Genomic DNA, 18712 nt, shown 5'->3' on the forward strand with positions numbered 1-18712 from the left:
GCACAATTAGCATTGAATTTGACTTCAGTTTTCCTATTTCTGAAAAGAATTCTTATCTCCCTACAGTAGCATGTTTTAAAAAGTTAAATTTTTAAGTGCCTAATATAGAGTGCCCCAAAACTTTGAAACTTGACAAGATTTCAAAAGTGAGCATATGCAAAAAGCACCATTTTAAGGTCAGTGGCATCAAGCAGTTGCCATTGTTTAAGATCAGATCAAAGTCTTTTTACAGCTAACAGAGATTAGCAGTGATGGAAGTGTTTCTATTTTGACATGAAGAGTGCCTTGGTCTGTATTTTAGAAGAGAAGGCTGAACTTTGTATCTGGTAAAATAAAAAAATTCTCTTGTGATTAGAAAACGGAGTTAACAGTGATCTGAAGAACATGTTCTACAGAAAGATTGTCACCTGCTTACTTAGCGTCGGACTGACTTATCATCAATACAGAAACATTTGTAGATGAATGAAAAAATGGGACTAAGCAACATTCCATTTATATAATTTATAAATCTGAATTAAAGGTGCCAGAAGTAGTGTCAGAACCCGTAAGTCAGCACTGAAGTTGCTGACTTTCTGATCTGCTAAGGTTAAGAGAAATCACAAGTAATGGCTAGTCGTACCCTGTACCATCAATAAAGTTATTTAAGACCTTATCTAAAGCTATTTCTTTTAAGCATTAAAAGTTTAAATGTATCTGACATTTCTCAAGCAATTTTCAATATATTTAAAAGAATCTGTAGTTTGTGAGGTTCAGTTTTCTTGGTTGTTCCTACGTTTCTAATCCCTCCAGGGAGGGAATAGCTGGACTCCACTGTTGGAAACAGCAAATGTGTGTTTCATCCACAGATAATGCTGAAAGACTAGGATAAAATTTAGTAATACCCATGCGAAGTCAGATACTTTAACAAAGAAATGCAGTTTCTACAATTACCTGTTGGAGATAGTAAAGTGAGGGAAAAACAAAGCATGTTTATTAGTTGTGGGATGTCTCTGAGCCGTATATGTAATATGGCTGAGTAAAAGATAAATGCTGTCTTAGGGCATACCATGTAAGGTGTTTTCAGCAGATGTAGTGAAGTTATTGGTGCCTTTATAGAAGGTATTTGTAGGCTATATGTAGTAAGAGAGGTTTCATCACCCGTGTTGATGAAGAATTTAATCAACTGGAATGGATATAGAGGCAAGCTATAGGGAAGGAATAGAAAAACCTAACAAGCAATGAATAAGTATTGCCTTATTTACATATATCTATAAATATAAGCAACGAATTTCTGAAAGAGTCAGAAAAAAGAGATACATCTTGGTCATTTAAAGGAAAGGAACCTAAGTTTTGGGTACCACACATGGGAACACATCCTGCTCCAAAAAGCAGAGGCCTTGGGGAATAAGGAGTTGTCATTAAGATGGAGCCTCTTCTTGTATCCTTCATCCTTATCTTCATTCCCTCATACAGGCTGAGAACCAATTCAATCAGCCTTTCCCTTCAGCATTTCAGGTCAACCCAAAGGATTTATCCAAACTGCCACTGCCCTGCTTGTGAATGTGTCCCTGCCTTGAGGCAGAGTAAAAGCAACCCTGTAGCCAGGCCCAGCAGCAGGAGTTAAGGCTCTTCCTTCCTTGCACCTTCATGCATTCTTTAACAGTTTCCAGCTCTCATACCCTGCCATACCGTATCACGCCCACGAGCACTGCTGAGCACAGACTGAGCGTACTGCCCACTGTGTCAGGAGCTGTCTCCCTGGAGAGACAATTCAGTCCTGTAGCCATGTGGCTGTACTCCAGCGGTAATGTAAATCCTTGTCTCGCTCATAGTACTGCTGAGCAAGGTAACTGCTTCAGCCTGCAAATCTGGCAGGCAGCAGATCCAGATGTTTCTTGTCCCACACATGTCAAACACGCAAAAAGTCACTGCTTCAAAATTTACAAGACTGGCTTTAAAATCTCAAGAAATCTTAAGATTAATGCTCTGCAAATGCCTTTTATTTTGGTTTCTGCTTTTCTCAGCCACTTCTGAGCCTATCACAAAAGACAAGTCACACTTTGCACCTTTCCTTTTTGTTTATAAGTGCACAAAAGTAAACCAAAAGATGAAAACTGAGATTGTCATGTGAGCATCTCTCTTCAGCAGGTGATGCTTTACAGAAATAAATCACACTGTAGAACACAGGAGAAAATCTCTGGAGTTGGTGAAGCCATATTTGATAAAGCCAAGACCTGTGTTTGTCAGAGATGGTGAAATTCCTGTTGGGTGCAGCACTCACCCAAGCCCAGAGGAAGATACAGGGTGCCCAGCTGCATTTAGGAGAGCTGGCACTTGGGGACGCTGTCATATCTGAACTACAAATGTGGTATGCCTCTGGGCTGTTCATTTCTTAATTTCTTTTCCTCTTATGACATCAAGACTCTTAGGTATACTTCTGCCTAGTATTTTTTCTCTTAATTTGTTTTAAAGAATCAGCTATGAGAATTTTTGTGTAACGTAAGTACAGAAATGCTACAGTATTTCAGATATTGAATACCACTACTCATTTTACACCCCTAGAAAGTACCTTTAATTGAATCACCTAAATCGCCATTGTAATTTTCAAGTGTCCTGTTTAGTTATGACATCAAAATAGGTAACAATACATGATGTTCCAAATATTACTGTTATCTTGATAGAATCTTCTCTAACATATTAGAGACGGATGCTTCATAGTTTAATTCAAGTATATAATCATCAGCATTTCCATATCATAAAGGTTATGACATTCAGGAGTAAGAATATTGAGGTATTTCATTATCAATACTTCACTTTCTAAACCATAAACTTTCACTTAAATTTGAAGTCAGTTAAAACCTGTATGTTTCATGGTGCTTGCTAACTTCATTAAAACTTTTGAATTTGCTATTAGTTATTTCCCTATTTGGCAACTTTATGCTTAATTACACTGTCAGTAATTTTCCTTCTGTCAATCAGCATGCTAATGCTACACTTTTGGAATTTCTCCATTCCCTGTTTTTGCAAAAATGAGACTCTCATCTCGTGCAAAACATTTACACTGCAGAGCTGACTTCTTTGTCTCTGTAGTGCAGAGAGCTCTCAGCAGGTCAGGGTCACCCACACACCTCTGTGGCTGCCTCCTGACTTTTACATTTGGCACTTCAACAAGCGTAAGATAAATCCTCCTCCTGAGGTGCCCAGCACTGTGTGGCCATAGATAACTCTTCCTGGGTTTGTGACATTTGTCATGGTGTGCTGCATGTGCAGAAGTGCAAGAATCATTAAAGATACATTAATGAGGTGGGAAACCCTTAGGACATCTAAAATGGCATGAGACACCTGTGATTTGACAATCCCATCCTTAGAAAACTAACCCTGGTGAAGTGAATCACCCCCCCATCCCATATGACTGGAGCAGTTCCTTTGTGCTTATCAGAAATGCATCTCTGTATGCAACTTCAGCCATCACTGAAAAGTAGTGGCCCTTCAAAAAAAGAATGCACTGGATGTTTTAAGAATATCCCTCAGGATATTTGACTGCTGTAGAATTATAGCAGAAGAATTGTCCTTATTTCCAGTATAGGCAATTTCAATAATAACAGTATCAGTGCACCAGCTTTGCCTCTCTTGCCCTTGTATGCGCTTTTGATTTCTGCCTGATGTTTCTAAAATTGACTGTGCCCATCCAGTCACACCCTGGGACCTGTAACCATCTGTGATGCCAGTGCCTGCAGGTGGACACCTCTTCCCATCTGTTGTCCCCATAGTATCATCAGATCCATGTTTTTAGGTTGGGAAGCCCATTCAGGTGACCTCGCTCTATGGGTTTCAAAAGTCTTGGAGGAACAAAGCATTCTGTCCTTGTAGTAGAGCTCAGAGCACTTCAAAGCACATCAAGATCCATACATCCTCGTAGGGATGGGACGCTACAACCGCCATATGGAGTGGTGCAGTCACATTTCTCTGCCAGGACATGATCATATCATAATACCAGAATGTAGAAATCAGGACTCACTGCTTAGCAGTTCATCCTCCCTTGGCTGCAAAGCAGACAAGCTGAGCAGATTCTACTTCTGGGTTCATGTGGCAGTTATGATGGTCTTTTATGAGAGAGGTCACTGTAACACATACAACTTTGCAAATCACCAGAGTGCCATCTTTGCAGCTGCTGAGCAAGCTGCTGCATGGGATCTCTTCCAGCTGTACTTATGATTGAGAGATTTGTCTTTCCTTTACTTTCACTGAAACCAGAAGTCTCAATTTAATGAAAGGAAGGAAATTCTAGCTCTGACTAACAAAATGAGGAAAGTAATTTTAGCATCTAAATGCCTACAATATTCAGTAAAGTCTCTTACATCTTCATAATTTAAAACCCTTAAAGCTGCGCTCATCTCAGAGAAGTGAAAACATCTGGTTAATCTCAGTCTCAGGACTTTTGTCTTGCCATAAGGGGCAAAGATTATTGTGAGAACCCTCCCCTGCCCTGACAGTCAGACAGCGGCTGTATGTTGCAGCTGGTGCTGGGTCAGGCAGACAGGGCCATCCCTCCTCACATTGCCTTCTTTTCCACTGAAGAAAATAGAAAACATTTCTATATGTGCTATTGTCTTTCTGTAATCGTGTATTTTTGAGAGTCAGTTTCTTCTCTTCCTGGAAATTTATTGGTGTTGTGTTGTATTTAGATTTGTATTTCAGCTTCTGCTAGTTTCTAATTTTTCCAGTTCAGAACTGAAAATACCAAATTTCAGATCGCTATGAAAGAACCAAGGGCTCTGGCTCCACTTCAGGGAGCAAGTGATTTCACTGTTGTGAGTGGCTCAGATAGTGTAAATAGAATATGACATAGAATTAAAAATAGAAAAAAATCTGGCAAATAACCTTTATTAGGTAGGAAGCGTGCCTCCTCTATTTGTGCAATTGTCATGTGTCTCCATCAAGATTAACATAAGTGGAAATCCTTTCCATGAGAAGTCTCGATATGGCTGGTTCTGTGGATGTTTGTGTCTCTGTTCAGTATGTTTCTGATCAAGAACTCTTGCGAGATGAATAGTAATTTTGCAACTTGGTATTTTCTGATGCTGTACAACTAACTTATTTCCAATGGAAGTATTGTAGTGAAATATCTTTGCTGTTTTCTAAGTGAAGGTTTCTACTGAAGAAAAATCAGTTTTAGGAGGCTGTCAGAGTTCCATTAAGTCCTAATTGAAAAATATTCCAATAGAGCATGTACTTCATGAAAGTAGTTATCTGAATGTACAATCAGTTATTAGCAAGATCGTGTTTTCAGTTGAATTTTTTCTACATAATGCTTTTGTTCTCAAAGAGTATACAATACTTAATTTTAAAAGATTTAATAGTATTGCTTGCTTTATTTGAACGAGGCTGTATGGCAATATATTTTAGTTATTTGTATGCTCATATGTTCTAGGGAAACTGAGCTAGAATAAATTATTGTGAAGTGAATGCATAAATAATTTGGAAACCGCATGCAGAGAGTAGTTTGCAATGATGTACTATTAAGTGCTGTTCTGCAAACATTTTAACTTGTTTTGGTGCTACTCAGTACTCTCACAAATAATGTGAATGAAAGGCCAGAAAGTAGGTTTAATACATTTATAGACTAGAACAAATGTGCTAAAGCAAGGCTGAGAGTGGACAATGATCTTGATAAAGTGTTGGAGTTGCCCAGAAAATACCACGTTTCCAGCAGTTGAATTGCAGAATTGAAAAGCATGCATAGAGGTAGGCATTATCAGCTGCAACGTATACCAATGGGAAATGAGTGGCCAGGCAGCAGTGCTGCTGGTGACTATGTTATAACGGTCCTGAGCTGAACATGTGCCAGTGATATCGTGCTACTGCAACCAAGGCCAACAATATTGTGGGCCTGTGAATGGGAATAAATAAAGCATATAGCAGAATTGTTTTAATCAGTACTGATAAGGTCTCAGTGCTTTACCAAGCTGCAGGGACTGCTGCTCAAGTACGATTCAATTTAGCCAGAGAGCACTAAAGAGGCCAGTGAGCCTAGTCAAAGATCTAAAACACATGGGTCTTTAGGGGAAGACTGAAGGATTGTTTAGTCTAGAAACAGGAAGATGGAAGGAAGACGGGATAGCAGCCTTTGTATAGAAATAGTTGACTCTAAAGAGGAAGGGATTTAACTGATGGCAGTTAAGTGCTGTTGGTATTGAAAAAGAATAATAGACAGATCATAGCGAAGATGATTTAATGTAAGCATCGGGAAAAAATATTAAGTGGCAAAGGAAAGGGGAGCTCTGGAATAGTTTGCTTAGTGGGAATTCATAGAATCTTCAGCCTTGCAGAAGTTTAAAAATAGGTCAAACATCAGCAGACGTGGCATGGGTCAGGGATGGATGAAGTGATCTATCAAATTACCTGTTAGCCTTGCTCCTTTAGTGATTTCTGTGTATATGAAAATGATGAGAGTAATAACTATACATAGAAAAAGTACTTTGGATGTCTCCACAGAATTTCAGAATATGCAAAAATAATTATTATTATTTAGGAATTTACTGCATGCCTTCTGTATTTACATTAGATTGAAGCAATTAAACTTTTTCTAATTTTGCCCATGTCAGCAATGATTGAAATTAACTACTTTCTTTGTGAAATAAGCTGATAAATGCAGTCAGATCCCTGTAGTAGCATACAAAACTTAATTGTAGCTATGTGAAAGGTCAGTCTTTAGTCTCATTGTAGCAAATGGAAAAAAGAATAGATATTACCTAAAGAGTTGAAGAATCACCCTCCCAGGATACCTTTCTGTCTTTTTGTACCTCTCCTGTAGCAACTATATATTACAGAGGTGTGCTTGGTCTTTCTTTTTCTCAGTCTGTGATATACTAAAGGTTTGGTTTTTAGAAAGCCAAGGTGCATGGATTTCATATAGGACTGAGTATCTGGATAAAAAAATGATAGACAGGAAATTAGTAAAAAATCCAGTGGTCTTTCCTGAGCCACAATTCTGGGAAGCCTATTGAATGCATCATTTATGAAACACTCATAAACAAATAATAGTTGCTATCAACGCATAATAGTCGTGAGCAATATATGTCAGAGATAGTTATATACCAGGCTTAGGTAAGTCACTTATTAATCTATAGGATTCCTACTTGTTAAGTCTTTAATAATCCTCTCAATTATTTACACTGTATCAGTGTGCATAACAGACAATACAGCACTTTTGATGAGGAAACCTGCTACATAATATCCCAGTGAAGATTTTAAAATACTAAGCTCCTGGACAATGAAAGGTAAAATTAATAATGTTTTTAAAATAGCATTGTGCTTCATCCTGGCTAATAGTTTAGGAACTACCCAGCTAAGACACCTTTCTCCCTCAGAAGCATCCCATAGGTAACAGAGATGGTAAGCTTCATCAGAAAACTGTTATTTATGAAAATTTGCTATTGCCTAGTAAAAACCAGTCTCATTTACAGGACTTTTTAGAAGTTGGAATTACACCCCAGCACCCAGTGATGACTAGTTATTGTTCCTTTTGTCAACAGGCAAGATGAAGGAAGTTCTGGCAGCTTACCATGCCCCTGGCTCTGCAGAGTTAAGCGAGACGTGCGCCCATGTTCTAGCATGCATCACATCGCCTCTCGGGTCTGAAGTGCCAGAAGGATCCCAGCGCTGCTGACTGAGACGGCTCTGAGCACCTCAGTACCCCGTTTCTGACAGAACCCAGGGATGGCAAACTTACATACCAGTATTACCTGTCTGACGCAGGTTTAATTTTATAAATTAAAACCATAAACTCTATGAGTTTCTAGACCATATTTGTGCTGTTGAGGATGATCTACTCAGACGAACAGTTTTGCATCCATCGGAGAGAAAGGTTCTTCTGCTGGACCAGAAGACAACATTATTGTAACTAATACCATTTGTAGCATCTCCTAGTGCAAATATCTGAAGAACAGGTTGCAAGAAAATCCTCTAGGGAATAAGACATGCTTTGTTTTGGTCTACAGATTTTAAGAAATGTTGTTGTTTTTTTTTAAAGGTAACCACTTTTACATAACACTACGTGTGCGGTCTATGTGCAGCTCTTCACCGTGGCTATCTATATTCCAGAGATTTTTAATTACTTGTCAGACACCTGAACCTTTTTTAGATTTGTGATGAATCCTTAAATTATGAAAGCATCATGGAAAATTAGAAAGGAAAAGTTTCAAGGCTTTTACTTGACTAAATGTCTTCATTTAGTCCCTGTTAGTGTCTTCAATGGTAGAAGAAAGGGTGGGAAGTAGGAGAAAATACAAAAGAACAACAACACATTATGGGCTTGGTGTTTTGGCATATCAGAATGTTCAATCAAATAACTAAGGAGAGAGAAACAGCTAACTTACCTGAGCCCTCCCATGAAAGGTTAGTATTTTGGGGCAGTATTTGCTGATTTTTGTCTCCAAAATAGCTATAGAAAGGAAGGAATATGTATATGCCCCAATATATGTGGAAAGGACATACTTGCCATTCCTCTATTTATTTTTGCTCTTTCATAAATCAAAGTGCCAGTTATTTGGAATGCTGTAGTCTGTGGTCTCTTTAAATTTGTTTAGTGAGATCCTTTCAGCAAGGTCATTCCCATTACGGTATAACTGCATGGTGACCACAGCTTTGGGCCTGTATAATAAAGATCTGAATTCAAATTTTTGTTTCTGATCATTTCCTCTACTTTTATATCATATCTGCAAAGTGATTGGAATCATACATACTGCTGGCCACTGTTTAGAAGATCTGGCAAAAAAGATTTAGAGATGAAAGTGTTTGTGTGGTAGAACCCTGATTCTCCTTTGTATCGTTATTTACACCAGGTTAAAAGGCAGAGGGATACAAAATTTTAGCAAATCAGTAGCGATGCTTAAATTCAATTTGTGCACAAGGCCCCAGGGCGATGAGGAGATCAGCCTCTTCACATCCTGGATTTATGGCTGTAGTAGAGCATTTGACATATGGCGTCTATTAATTAGTTAGCCTGGAAGGTTAGAGAAGGAAAAAACTGCAGAAATGCTGAGTCTAAGGTGGCTTTGATTTGCTCGGTGTGTGATATATTGTGCTGAGCATATGCACATCTGAGTGTGTAAGCCAATTAGGTCCTTTTTCTTTCCTCTTCCTTATTTTCTTCTTTGAAAACCAAAATCTAAACTATAAAAATGTTCTTCATGTAGCAGATAACTTTGCGTAAGCAAAGGCTGTGCATTGCATTTTGAAAGTTAACGCTGTCCTGATAAGGCGACCTCTCCATGCTGCATATTTGTGCGAGGTTTTGTCCTGCTGAAGGTGTGCACTTCAGACCAGTGTGTGAGTGGGGTCAGACAGCAGCTGGTCCTGGTCAGTGTGAGCTGATCCATGACAGTGATCCTGCCCAAAAGAGGCAGTCCTGTCCCATCATCCTGCCCACTGCACCTTCCCACCACCTCCCTCCTGGTGGCATGGACAGCTGCGCATAGATGAGGTGTTGCAACACCAGAGCTGTGGAAGCCTTCTGTGCTAGCAGATCTTTAGCTATTAATCAGGTATATACTAAGTATGTGGACAGCTGGGCCCACTGACTGTAGATGCTTGAGCATGTCCATGACACCATTTGAATCTGAATGCCAAAACTAACTCCCTCAGGAGAAGGGACTGTCAGAGAAACATCCTTTTGTCTTTGTCATGCCAGGAGCTGCTGGAAGCCTGGCCACTCCATTGGTGAACGTTTCCAATGAGATGTATGACTGCTGTCCATCTGTTGAAGGAGTGATTTAAAAAAAGAAACAAAGCAAAACAAGCCAGGCAAGCCTCCTTGCACTCTGGTAAGGGCAGAGGTTGGGCTTTTTGTTCTTGGAATGAATCCCCTTTTCAGAAGCTTTCCCCCAGCATCTGGACAAGCCCCTCTTTGTTAAAAGGACATGAATATGGAGAGATGTTCAGTGCATCCATCTCTTCAGTCAGCTTCAAAGGAAAGTTTCTAAAGTCATTGTTTTCTGTCAATTTAAACTTTTGAATAATGGTAGTTGTGGCTTTACAAATAGTGGGTTGGATCAATACAATATTTGCACAGTAGAACAAGTACTTGATGTGAACTGTGTGGCTTAGCAGACGAGTGTTGATTTCTCTGACTGTGTTTAATGTGTGAATATACAGCTCTCATTTAAATAGGGTGGTCCTAAGTCATTTCCTCAGCAAACTATAATCCATTCCAAGAATAAGAAAAGCTGTTCAGAGCTCAGAGCTGAAAGAAATAGTAGGTGTCCAGAGTTTTTGGGGTACTAAGCATCTTAAAAACAGTTGACTCTTCAGGTACAGCAGGGATTTTGATGACCAAGTATGATCTAAGTGTCCTTGCAAGGGACACCAAATCTTACACACAACTGCAGTTCTGTTCCTACTTCTAGTCTGTGCTGCTTTGAAAGTACAAACTTCTACAAATATCAGTTTCCTTTAGATTACTTTAAGTTACGCTCACTTGCTTTTGGACTGTGTACACACATGCTGCTGATGATTCATATTAATACAAAGAAAACCCCCAAAATTGGCTATTTGTTTGTTAGTCGTTATCTCAGGAAAAAAAAAAAGCCCAAATTTTTGAGAAAATATGGCCTTATTTTATACTTTATTGTAATTTTTAATTTGTCTCTCATGCCCTTTGTCTAGAAATCACCAAATAATTTTCAAATACTAAATAGTACAGTCTCTCAAAGATTCCAGGTAGCATACATTTATCATTTTTAATTTTTATTCTAATAAGCCAAGTCATTGCGGAGCCAGGTAATTTCACTGATACTTCACAAGAATTTATTGCACTGTGTCAATTAAAATAAAAAACAAGGATTACCTTGTTAAAGAAACAAAGAAACAAACAAAAAACCTCTTAAGAAGTCTGTAGTACCATCTTTCTCACTCAGGGTGGTGTTTTCCTTTTACATAAGGAGAGCCCCTCTGTCAACAGGTTCAATTCACCTCATCTTCTCCAAGAGCTCTGCACCACGTCCCCTCTCCAACTTGCAAGAAATGGGCTGTGTAACTACATAGGATAATCTTTGCTTCCAGGAGCAGCTGTGAACAGCCATCTTCATACTTTGTGTTGTATCTGTTCTTAGCCAATTTCAAAGATATCTTCTCTGGCTTGGCTGGAACCTACCCTTCCTAACAATAAATTATGCTCTTGGGTCATGTCTGTTTCTCAAGTAGTCTTTGCTGGTGAAGTCAGAGGGAGAGAGCATGCTGCTGGCTACATTATAAAGAAGGAGGATTTCTGTTATGTGTCATTGAATTCTATACAAAACCCTCCATAGGTGACCAGTGTTCAGCTGCTCCAAGTATGAGTTGCAAGTTTTAGAGTTACTGAAATACTCTCTGTTGTGAGTTTATTTCAAATATATGATTACTGTTTTCTTATACACTGGTGTAGAGTTGGAAGTTGAACAAACAGAATGCTTATGAAGGTTTGCAGTCAACCCAGCTGGGAAAATATGCTCTGTATGAAGAATTTGCACACAATTACTTAGGTAAAAGAGGAAAGATAGGTGCTGTCTCAAAAAACGAGGTCAAAAGTGGTCTGGCTGATCTGTGTTCTGTGGAGTATCAAAAAGACCTAAAACCTTATGATCTATTCTAATCTCAGAATATCTTTTATAGTTTATCACCCTAAATTTACTCCAGTATTCACTAACTACATATGCACAAGATTGTTCACACTCAGTCTTTGGGGGAAGCTGAAAGCGTGGGGCTCCAAACGCCAATCTGTGTCAGAAAAATATTTTTGTTGTGCTTGTGACAGTCAGCTAAACAATTATGTTTTTCTTAAAACCCCACATATGTCTGAACAAAGTAAAACTAACTCTTATTTAATCTTAAAGCTTCCAATCAAACCAGAATACCACATATTAAATATCTGAATCTGCATTACCTACAGCCTTCGGTAAAATCCTGGAAGGAAACTAAAACCAGAAAAGCCCTAATTTTCATAGCCTGTTTGTGCATTTATGTACAAAATGTTTCATTTGTTCATAAAAGCATATGAGATCCAGATCAGATTTTAATCAGCCATCTTGTGTGCCTATAAGGTGCACGAAGGATCATTTCTCAGCTATTCAGCGATGCTGTTAGCAAAGGATAGCATTGCTTACAGAAGAGCCAAAGTAGAAGTTGCAATGCAGTTACAACAGGAAAAGCATAGAATTGCTTAGTACTTTGACAGTCTTGTAAGATAATGATATTCTTTCCTACTCTATCTACATTTCCTTCATAGTTTTACAACTGACTTCTGCAAAAAATAGCAGAGCAATGATTGATCATTAACAGCAATCCACCCCATCTCTGCTCCATGCCAGAATGCTAGATTTCCCAAACAGATTACAAAGTGTATAGTCAGCAAGGAGACTCTTGTGCTGTCATTGTTGTTTTCTGTGTTTGTTTTTAAGATTTTTTTAGAACACGTGGATAGTGAAGTTATCTCCTTATTAATAGGCATAAATGAGAAGCATGGAAAAACACCAGTGTATATTAGATGATGAATCAAAACGTCCAGTGCTGTGGCAGAGGCAAGCAGCAGATTTGTTCTGTAATGAATTGCTTTCCAGATGCTGGAACCTGCTTGCTTAGAAATACCTTGTTAGATGTTCCCGTAAGAGTATACAGTACTTACTGTTATGTAGACCATAATGGTGCTAAGAATTACAGAATGAATCTCTGAGCCTCTCGAATTCCATGTCAAAACCTGCACTAACTTCTTTGGGACCAGGATTTGGTTCAGGATGGCAAATATATATCAGTGCACAGCAAAGAAACAAACTAAAGCAGAAAGTCATGGTTCATTACCACATGTAGAAGTTTTGTCTATATCGTGATGACATCCCTGGGTAACTGAACTTGCCATGAGTCAGTGTAGACACAGGAAGACAAAGGAGAGGAGTTTGTTTTTCAGGATGTAACCCAACCCACCGTTATCAGAAATATACGTACCTTGACAGTCTGTTCCAGATTCTTTACCCAGTCTACTTGTCATGAATATTCAAGGCTAACAACCAAATCCTAAAGAAACAAATAGCAAGCACAGAAGAGAGAATGGGACTACGCATTTTCCTGAATTAATTGTATTTCCAAAACCCATTATGTTTCTGTTTGTACACAGGAAAGGTAAAACCATGCTCTGAGTCATGGCCAGCGTAGCAAAGTTGATGTCAGTTTTTCTTCATTTAAAAGGTAATAAAGTGTTGCTAGTCCTGGAAATGTTGATCACTGTATCACGGCAAAGCTTCTTTGTCCTTCTAGAGCAGTTGCCTGCAGCAGTGTAAGTGTGTGGCCACCTCGTGATCTCTTGGTGTTCATTCCTAGCAAAATAGCTAGTATTCCAGAGTAAATCAGGGATGAACATTCCAGGTCCATGCTCCAGTAGCACAGCACAGCAAAGCAATCTCACAAAGACAGCTACCTATGTGCAGCAGGTAGATCTCTTTTCAGGTATTACACATGCTCTGAGTACATTTTTCTCTATGGGCAGCTTTGTTTCCTTGTGGATAAGGCGTGCCTCTCGCATGCTTTATGAGCAGCACTCCACTATGCTCTATTGCTTTGCACTAGCCAGGCTTTCCCTGGGCAGCACACTGTGAATCTGAGACAGGGTGCTGTAGAGGAGCTTCCTGCCTGTTTGCTGCAGCCCCTGGCAGATCTCCTACCCGGTATTGACTTGCCAAGAGTTGAGGGGCTGATGCAGAACAGAGCTGGGCTGCTGCCACTGCAGGCTTCAGACCGGAGGAATCTTTGGCAGTGTTCCTGGCTTTCTGTATGAAGGCAGTGGAAGCCAATTACTCCAGCTTAACGAAATTATATATTCAGCTAAAGTTTAGACAAGACAGAGTAACTGATTGTGTTCTGTGGGAGACAAATAAAAACACCTCTCAAACAGGCTCTTACTCAAAAGACAGAGTTGTTTGGCCAAGTTTGTTTTTTTACTTTCGGCCAATGTAAATCTAGAGTGCTTTTCCCCTTGCGCTGTTAAATGTTTTTTTTTGTTTCTGATTCTGAAAGTGACTGAAGAGTCGCTTGCTGTTTTATTCTTCTCCCTCCGCCCCGGACCCTCTTTTCCGTCTTTGCAGAGCAGCCCGGGGGTGTTCAACAAACAAAAAGGCCGCGTCCACAAACCTTCGTTCCCGCTGTACCCGTGCTGCACCTCACGCAGCGGCCACGCGGGGGCGCCTTTGTCCCGCCGCCAGCCCCGGCGGACGCGGCTCAGTGGAGGCACAGCAGAGACCTCCCTAGTGACGTAAGACCCTTCTGGGCCACGTTTGAGCTGAGGGGAAATGGCGCTCGTGTCTGAGGTACCGAGCTTGTTCCTTCGAAAAGAAATCCCTAAATCTATTTAAGAAACAACAGAACAAAACCAACAAGCAAAAAAGCCCTGACACTGTTTCAATATATATATATGACCTGGGTGCGGAGGGAGGGAGTTCCTAATCATTTTTGCTTTTCAAAGGGTTGGGATGCACCCAGGCACTATTACTGTTTTCCTTATGCGATTTGATCACCATTTCCCCCTGTTACTTGAGGAAGCTTTTCACTCAGCAACAGGGAGAAAAAAAAAAAAACTAGAAAGAAAAAATATCTTTTTTAGCCTGGCCCTCTGTTTTACAGACCATTGTATCATTACTTCCATGGGAAATGACATATTCTTCTGCAGTGACCACAATCATTTTATTGCAGGAATTTTCTACATTCCTCAGGGTTTAGCTGCAGTTGAGCCCATTTGCAGGCCGCCCTGCTGAAAGCAAACACTCACAGGTCCATGCACACTGCAGCCGTGTCTGGGGATTAGAGGCTAACTAAGAGATTAACTTTTGTGTCCAGCTACTGGTGCGTTCACAGAGCTTGCTGCTTGAGCCAGTCTGTGTGATGTGCCATGGACAGAATGAATGCAGGGGTCAAGCCAAACAGCAGGTACACCAGCTCTTCACTACTACACTTGGTAGCCCTGGCTTCCACCTCTGTCTCCACTTCAGCAGTCAGACCCCATGCCTGGCTCCATACAAGATCATCCCAAATCCAAATCATGTGTCAGAGAGCAATGTCCAAATGCTCCTTGAACTCCAGCACTTGGGGCCGTGCCCACAGCCCTGGGCAGCCTGTTCCATGCCCAGGGCATTTCCTGATACCTAACCTTACACAGCTCCATGCCATTCCCTCAAGCCATGTCTGTCACCAGAGAGCAGAGCTCAGTGCTGCCTCTCCATTCCCTGTGAGGAGCTGTAGGCCACCATGAGGGCTCCCCTCAGCCTTCTCTGCTCTGAGCTGAACAAACTCAGGGACCACAACTGCTCCTCATACATCTGGCCCTCCACACCCTTCACCATCTTTGTAGCATTCCTTGGGATGCTTCCTATTAGTTTTATGTCCTTCTAATATTGTGGTGCCCAAAACTGCACACTATATTCAAGGTGAGGCCTCACCAGTGCAGAGCAAAGTGGGATCAGTAGCTGGCTAGTAATGAGCTGAAATACCCTCTGGGGCTGTTTCTAAAGGAGTGGGAAGATGGTTCTTCACTCATCAGCTCTCTGAGATGACACAAAATGATGCAGTGGTTGCAGAGCATAAGAACACTAATGGAGCGTTTGAGAATGAGCAAAGAAACTCCCAGAAGACATTCAAAGTGTGAGGGCTGTGAACGTCTGTTAAAAGCTTTTATTGTCTCAGTCTCTGTGTGAAGTCAGAGGTGGGGAACTGGGAGTGGAGTTTATTGTACACAGCTGTTCCCACTGGAGAAGGGAAAAGCAGCTTGCCCAAAGGAGGAATCACATCTCATTTTCATGGCCCGAGGACCTTTATGCTTGGAGAAACAGAAGTCAGTGTCACTGTTCAAACTGGACAAGCTGTAATGTGAGCAGTAAAAGAAACTGCTGCAGTCAGGCAGAGACTGAGGAATGCAGTCCCTGGCATACTGGCTAGCAACTGTCTGTGTTTTTGGGCAAGAAAATATGGATCGAAATAACAGACCATCCCACTTCATTCTAGCAGGAGATGACAGAGACTCAGAGACAGGCAAGGAGTTCTACTATAATCCAGCCTGAATAGAAGGCATTGCTGAGATCTCCTTCATCAGATGGAGTGTATTTTGTCCCAGATAGAAAAATTCTACCTCAGGCATTAAAGCTGAAAGACCCAGAAACATCAAGCTGCTCCAGCCAAAGCAGCTGAGCTTTGGTTAAACATCTGGCAGAAATGCCCTGCTGCAGCTGAGGTGGCAGCCAGGGTAGTAATACTCATTTGCTTGGACAGCTTTGTCTTTTCTTCCATTAAATCAGAGTCTCTCTCTGCTTTCCTCTGTGTTCCACTGTGGCTGCAGCACTTGCTTTCCATGGCCAAGATAGACTGAGGGATGAGGGGAACGAGGGTCTGTCTCCCCCCTTAGCAGAAGCATCAGGACTGGATCTGAAAGGTGCTTTTCTGTCCTCATCCTCCCTCTCAACCCTCTTCAGCAGAATTTTCCTTCTTCCAGCCTATTGTGCCATTTTCTAGTGCAGTTTTCCTGAGTAGGAATATCCTCGGTCTTAAAACAGACTGCCCAGAGAAGTAGTGGACATGTTCAAGAAACATGTGGATGTGGCACTGTATGAGGCTGCTGAATCACGGCCTGAACCTCTGATTAATCACCTGAGGCAAGCAATGAGTCAGCCATGGGTGCACAGGTGAAGGCAAATCACCTGTGTTGCAGGAAGGGGTGGAGCCTGGCTCCACCTTTCATAGACCCATTTAAGAGCTGTCTGCCAGTGGCAAGGATCTCTGGAGATCTGCTCTGTTGGAGTTCATCTTGTGAGTCCAAGATAGGGTGAGTGACTTTCTCTCATTACTCCAATGTAAATTATATTAGCCAAGTTCCTGGATATATATATGCTATCTGTATATCCATTGATTATACAGGCACTGTGGGACGTGGTTAGCAGGGATGGTGGTGATGGGTTCATGATTGGACTAGATGATCTCAGAGTTCTTTCCCAACCTTAATGATTCTATAATTCTATGAATCCTCCTCATTTCCCACACTCAAACCATCTTGAATTTGAATTGCCTCTCCCCTCTCTCCAGAAGCAGTATTTCTCAGTCTCCCCATCTGAGAACCTGTGGGTTAGTTTCAAAGAGGACTCACACTTATAATCTCTTTGTTGCTTTCCATGGCTTTCATACATAGGACAGCTTTCATTGTGCACATGTATTGTGCTCAGTGCAAAAAAACATCTATTTCATCAGTGAAAACACTGCCAGACCAGTTTTTACTGTGGTTTTTACTGTGTGTTATAGCAGAGGACTGTCTATAAGCAGATGGAAGTCAGGTTCATGGCTTTCCAGCTGTAGAAGTGCACTGGCTTCCTTTCCCACCTGCTAAGATGGGGCTCACCGAAGAGAAAACTCTTCTCAAGCAGATGAAGCCCCATTAGTCCCCCAGAATGTAACCTCACAGCGCAGGGTACCTCAGAGCATGATTTTCCTCTCCCCTACACATGTGCACTTTGCAGTCCCACCTCCTACCCACCCCATGGGCTCATTGCTGAGCCCCCCACAGCATGTCTCCAAGGCTTTGTGCTGCCAGTGCGCCCACAGCTTCCATCCCATCAGAAGGGAAGGGTTACATGCGTCATCTGTGGGACTTGTTTACACAGAAAAAGCCAACCTCTTAAAAGAAGGTGACGTATGTACCAAATGAGGCCACTTGCCTTTTTTAAAGCACATTGTCACATTTGGTGGCTGCCAGATTCTGCAGCTCTTACATGGTGTGCACGTGGTGAAGCTCCTCGTACTGTTCAGCATTTTTCTCCATCTGATTTTAATTAAAAACAGATTGAGGAGCTGAAGGGGGAAATAAGAAACAAGAATTGGGAATTACAAAAAGACAAACACGAACCTTCCAATAATTGTCACTTCTTGGAGCTGAAACATTTGCAAAAAAACTGTAAAACTCTTGTTGGTGAATCACAGAGGAAAGTATCGATTTGTTCAACTCATCTGCAGTTGTGACATGACTGACTCATCTCCAGCCTGGAGACCAAACTGAGCTTTGGAAGGGAAAATGTCGGATAAAGCAGTCTCCTTGCAAAAGAGCAGCAGTTTTAATTCTAACTTCTGAGTTCTGATTCATCAATGAAACATGATTGCAAAACACAGCCATCCTGGTTTGGTAATGTGAGGCACTCATTTCTAGTGGTGCAAGTGGGCTGCATTTAGGCCAGGCAATGCTGAGTTGGACTTGGTTTATGTAGCTGACAGGTGCTTCCTAATATTTTGACATGTTTTTTTCGCGGAGTTTTGAAAGCTCATTTTGGAAATCAATGTGACTAATCTGCAAACAGAGCTCTAAACCCATTGGATGATGTAAAAAAAAAATAAATATATGAATCAAAATATTCTTTTTCAGTTGATGTTTGTCAAGCGTTACATTTGATTCACATGGGAAAAGAAATTTTGACCATATGAGTCACTTTAGTCTTTGGATACTTAACAAAATGTACAGTGTGACTTGATGCATGACTAATGCGTTTGTGTATTTAAGAGTCTGTTGATGCTAATGGAAGTTACAGAGCCGTATCTATAAAAGAAGGCACTTCAGAGCACACTGGTTCATTAACTTTAATCTATACATAATCAGGCTGTTGTTTTATAGATCTAAAAAACGTTCTTTAATGCCTTATATGTTTTAGGACTGCATTTTAAAAGTTCTCTACAGTAAATCTTTGTT

At 40.8% G+C, this 18712-nt stretch overlaps 1 protein-coding gene across 5 annotated transcripts in view; it reads left to right on the forward strand.

The window, feature by feature from the left end:
• Window positions 1-18712, forward strand: part of SCAF8 (SR-related CTD associated factor 8) — a 145647-nt gene that overhangs the window by 75381 nt on the left and 51554 nt on the right. For 2 of the 5 annotated variants that reach the window (XR_014881331.1, XM_085217071.1), the window contains one exon: window positions 7515-18364. The exons of 1 other annotated variant lie outside the window; for it this stretch is intronic. The gene's annotated coding sequence lies outside the window, so the exon portion shown is untranslated. Of the gene's footprint in view, window positions 1-7514; window positions 18365-18712 lie in introns of those variants that run through there. 2 more of the 5 variants (XR_014881329.1, XR_014881330.1) reach the window with 1 other exon arrangement.

Source organism: Meleagris gallopavo, chromosome 2 (genome assembly GCF_905368555.1).
Source record: "Meleagris gallopavo chromosome 2, MGAL_WU_HG_1.1, whole genome shotgun sequence".
In the NCBI taxonomy this organism is placed as follows: Eukaryota; Metazoa; Chordata; class Aves; order Galliformes; family Phasianidae; genus Meleagris; species Meleagris gallopavo.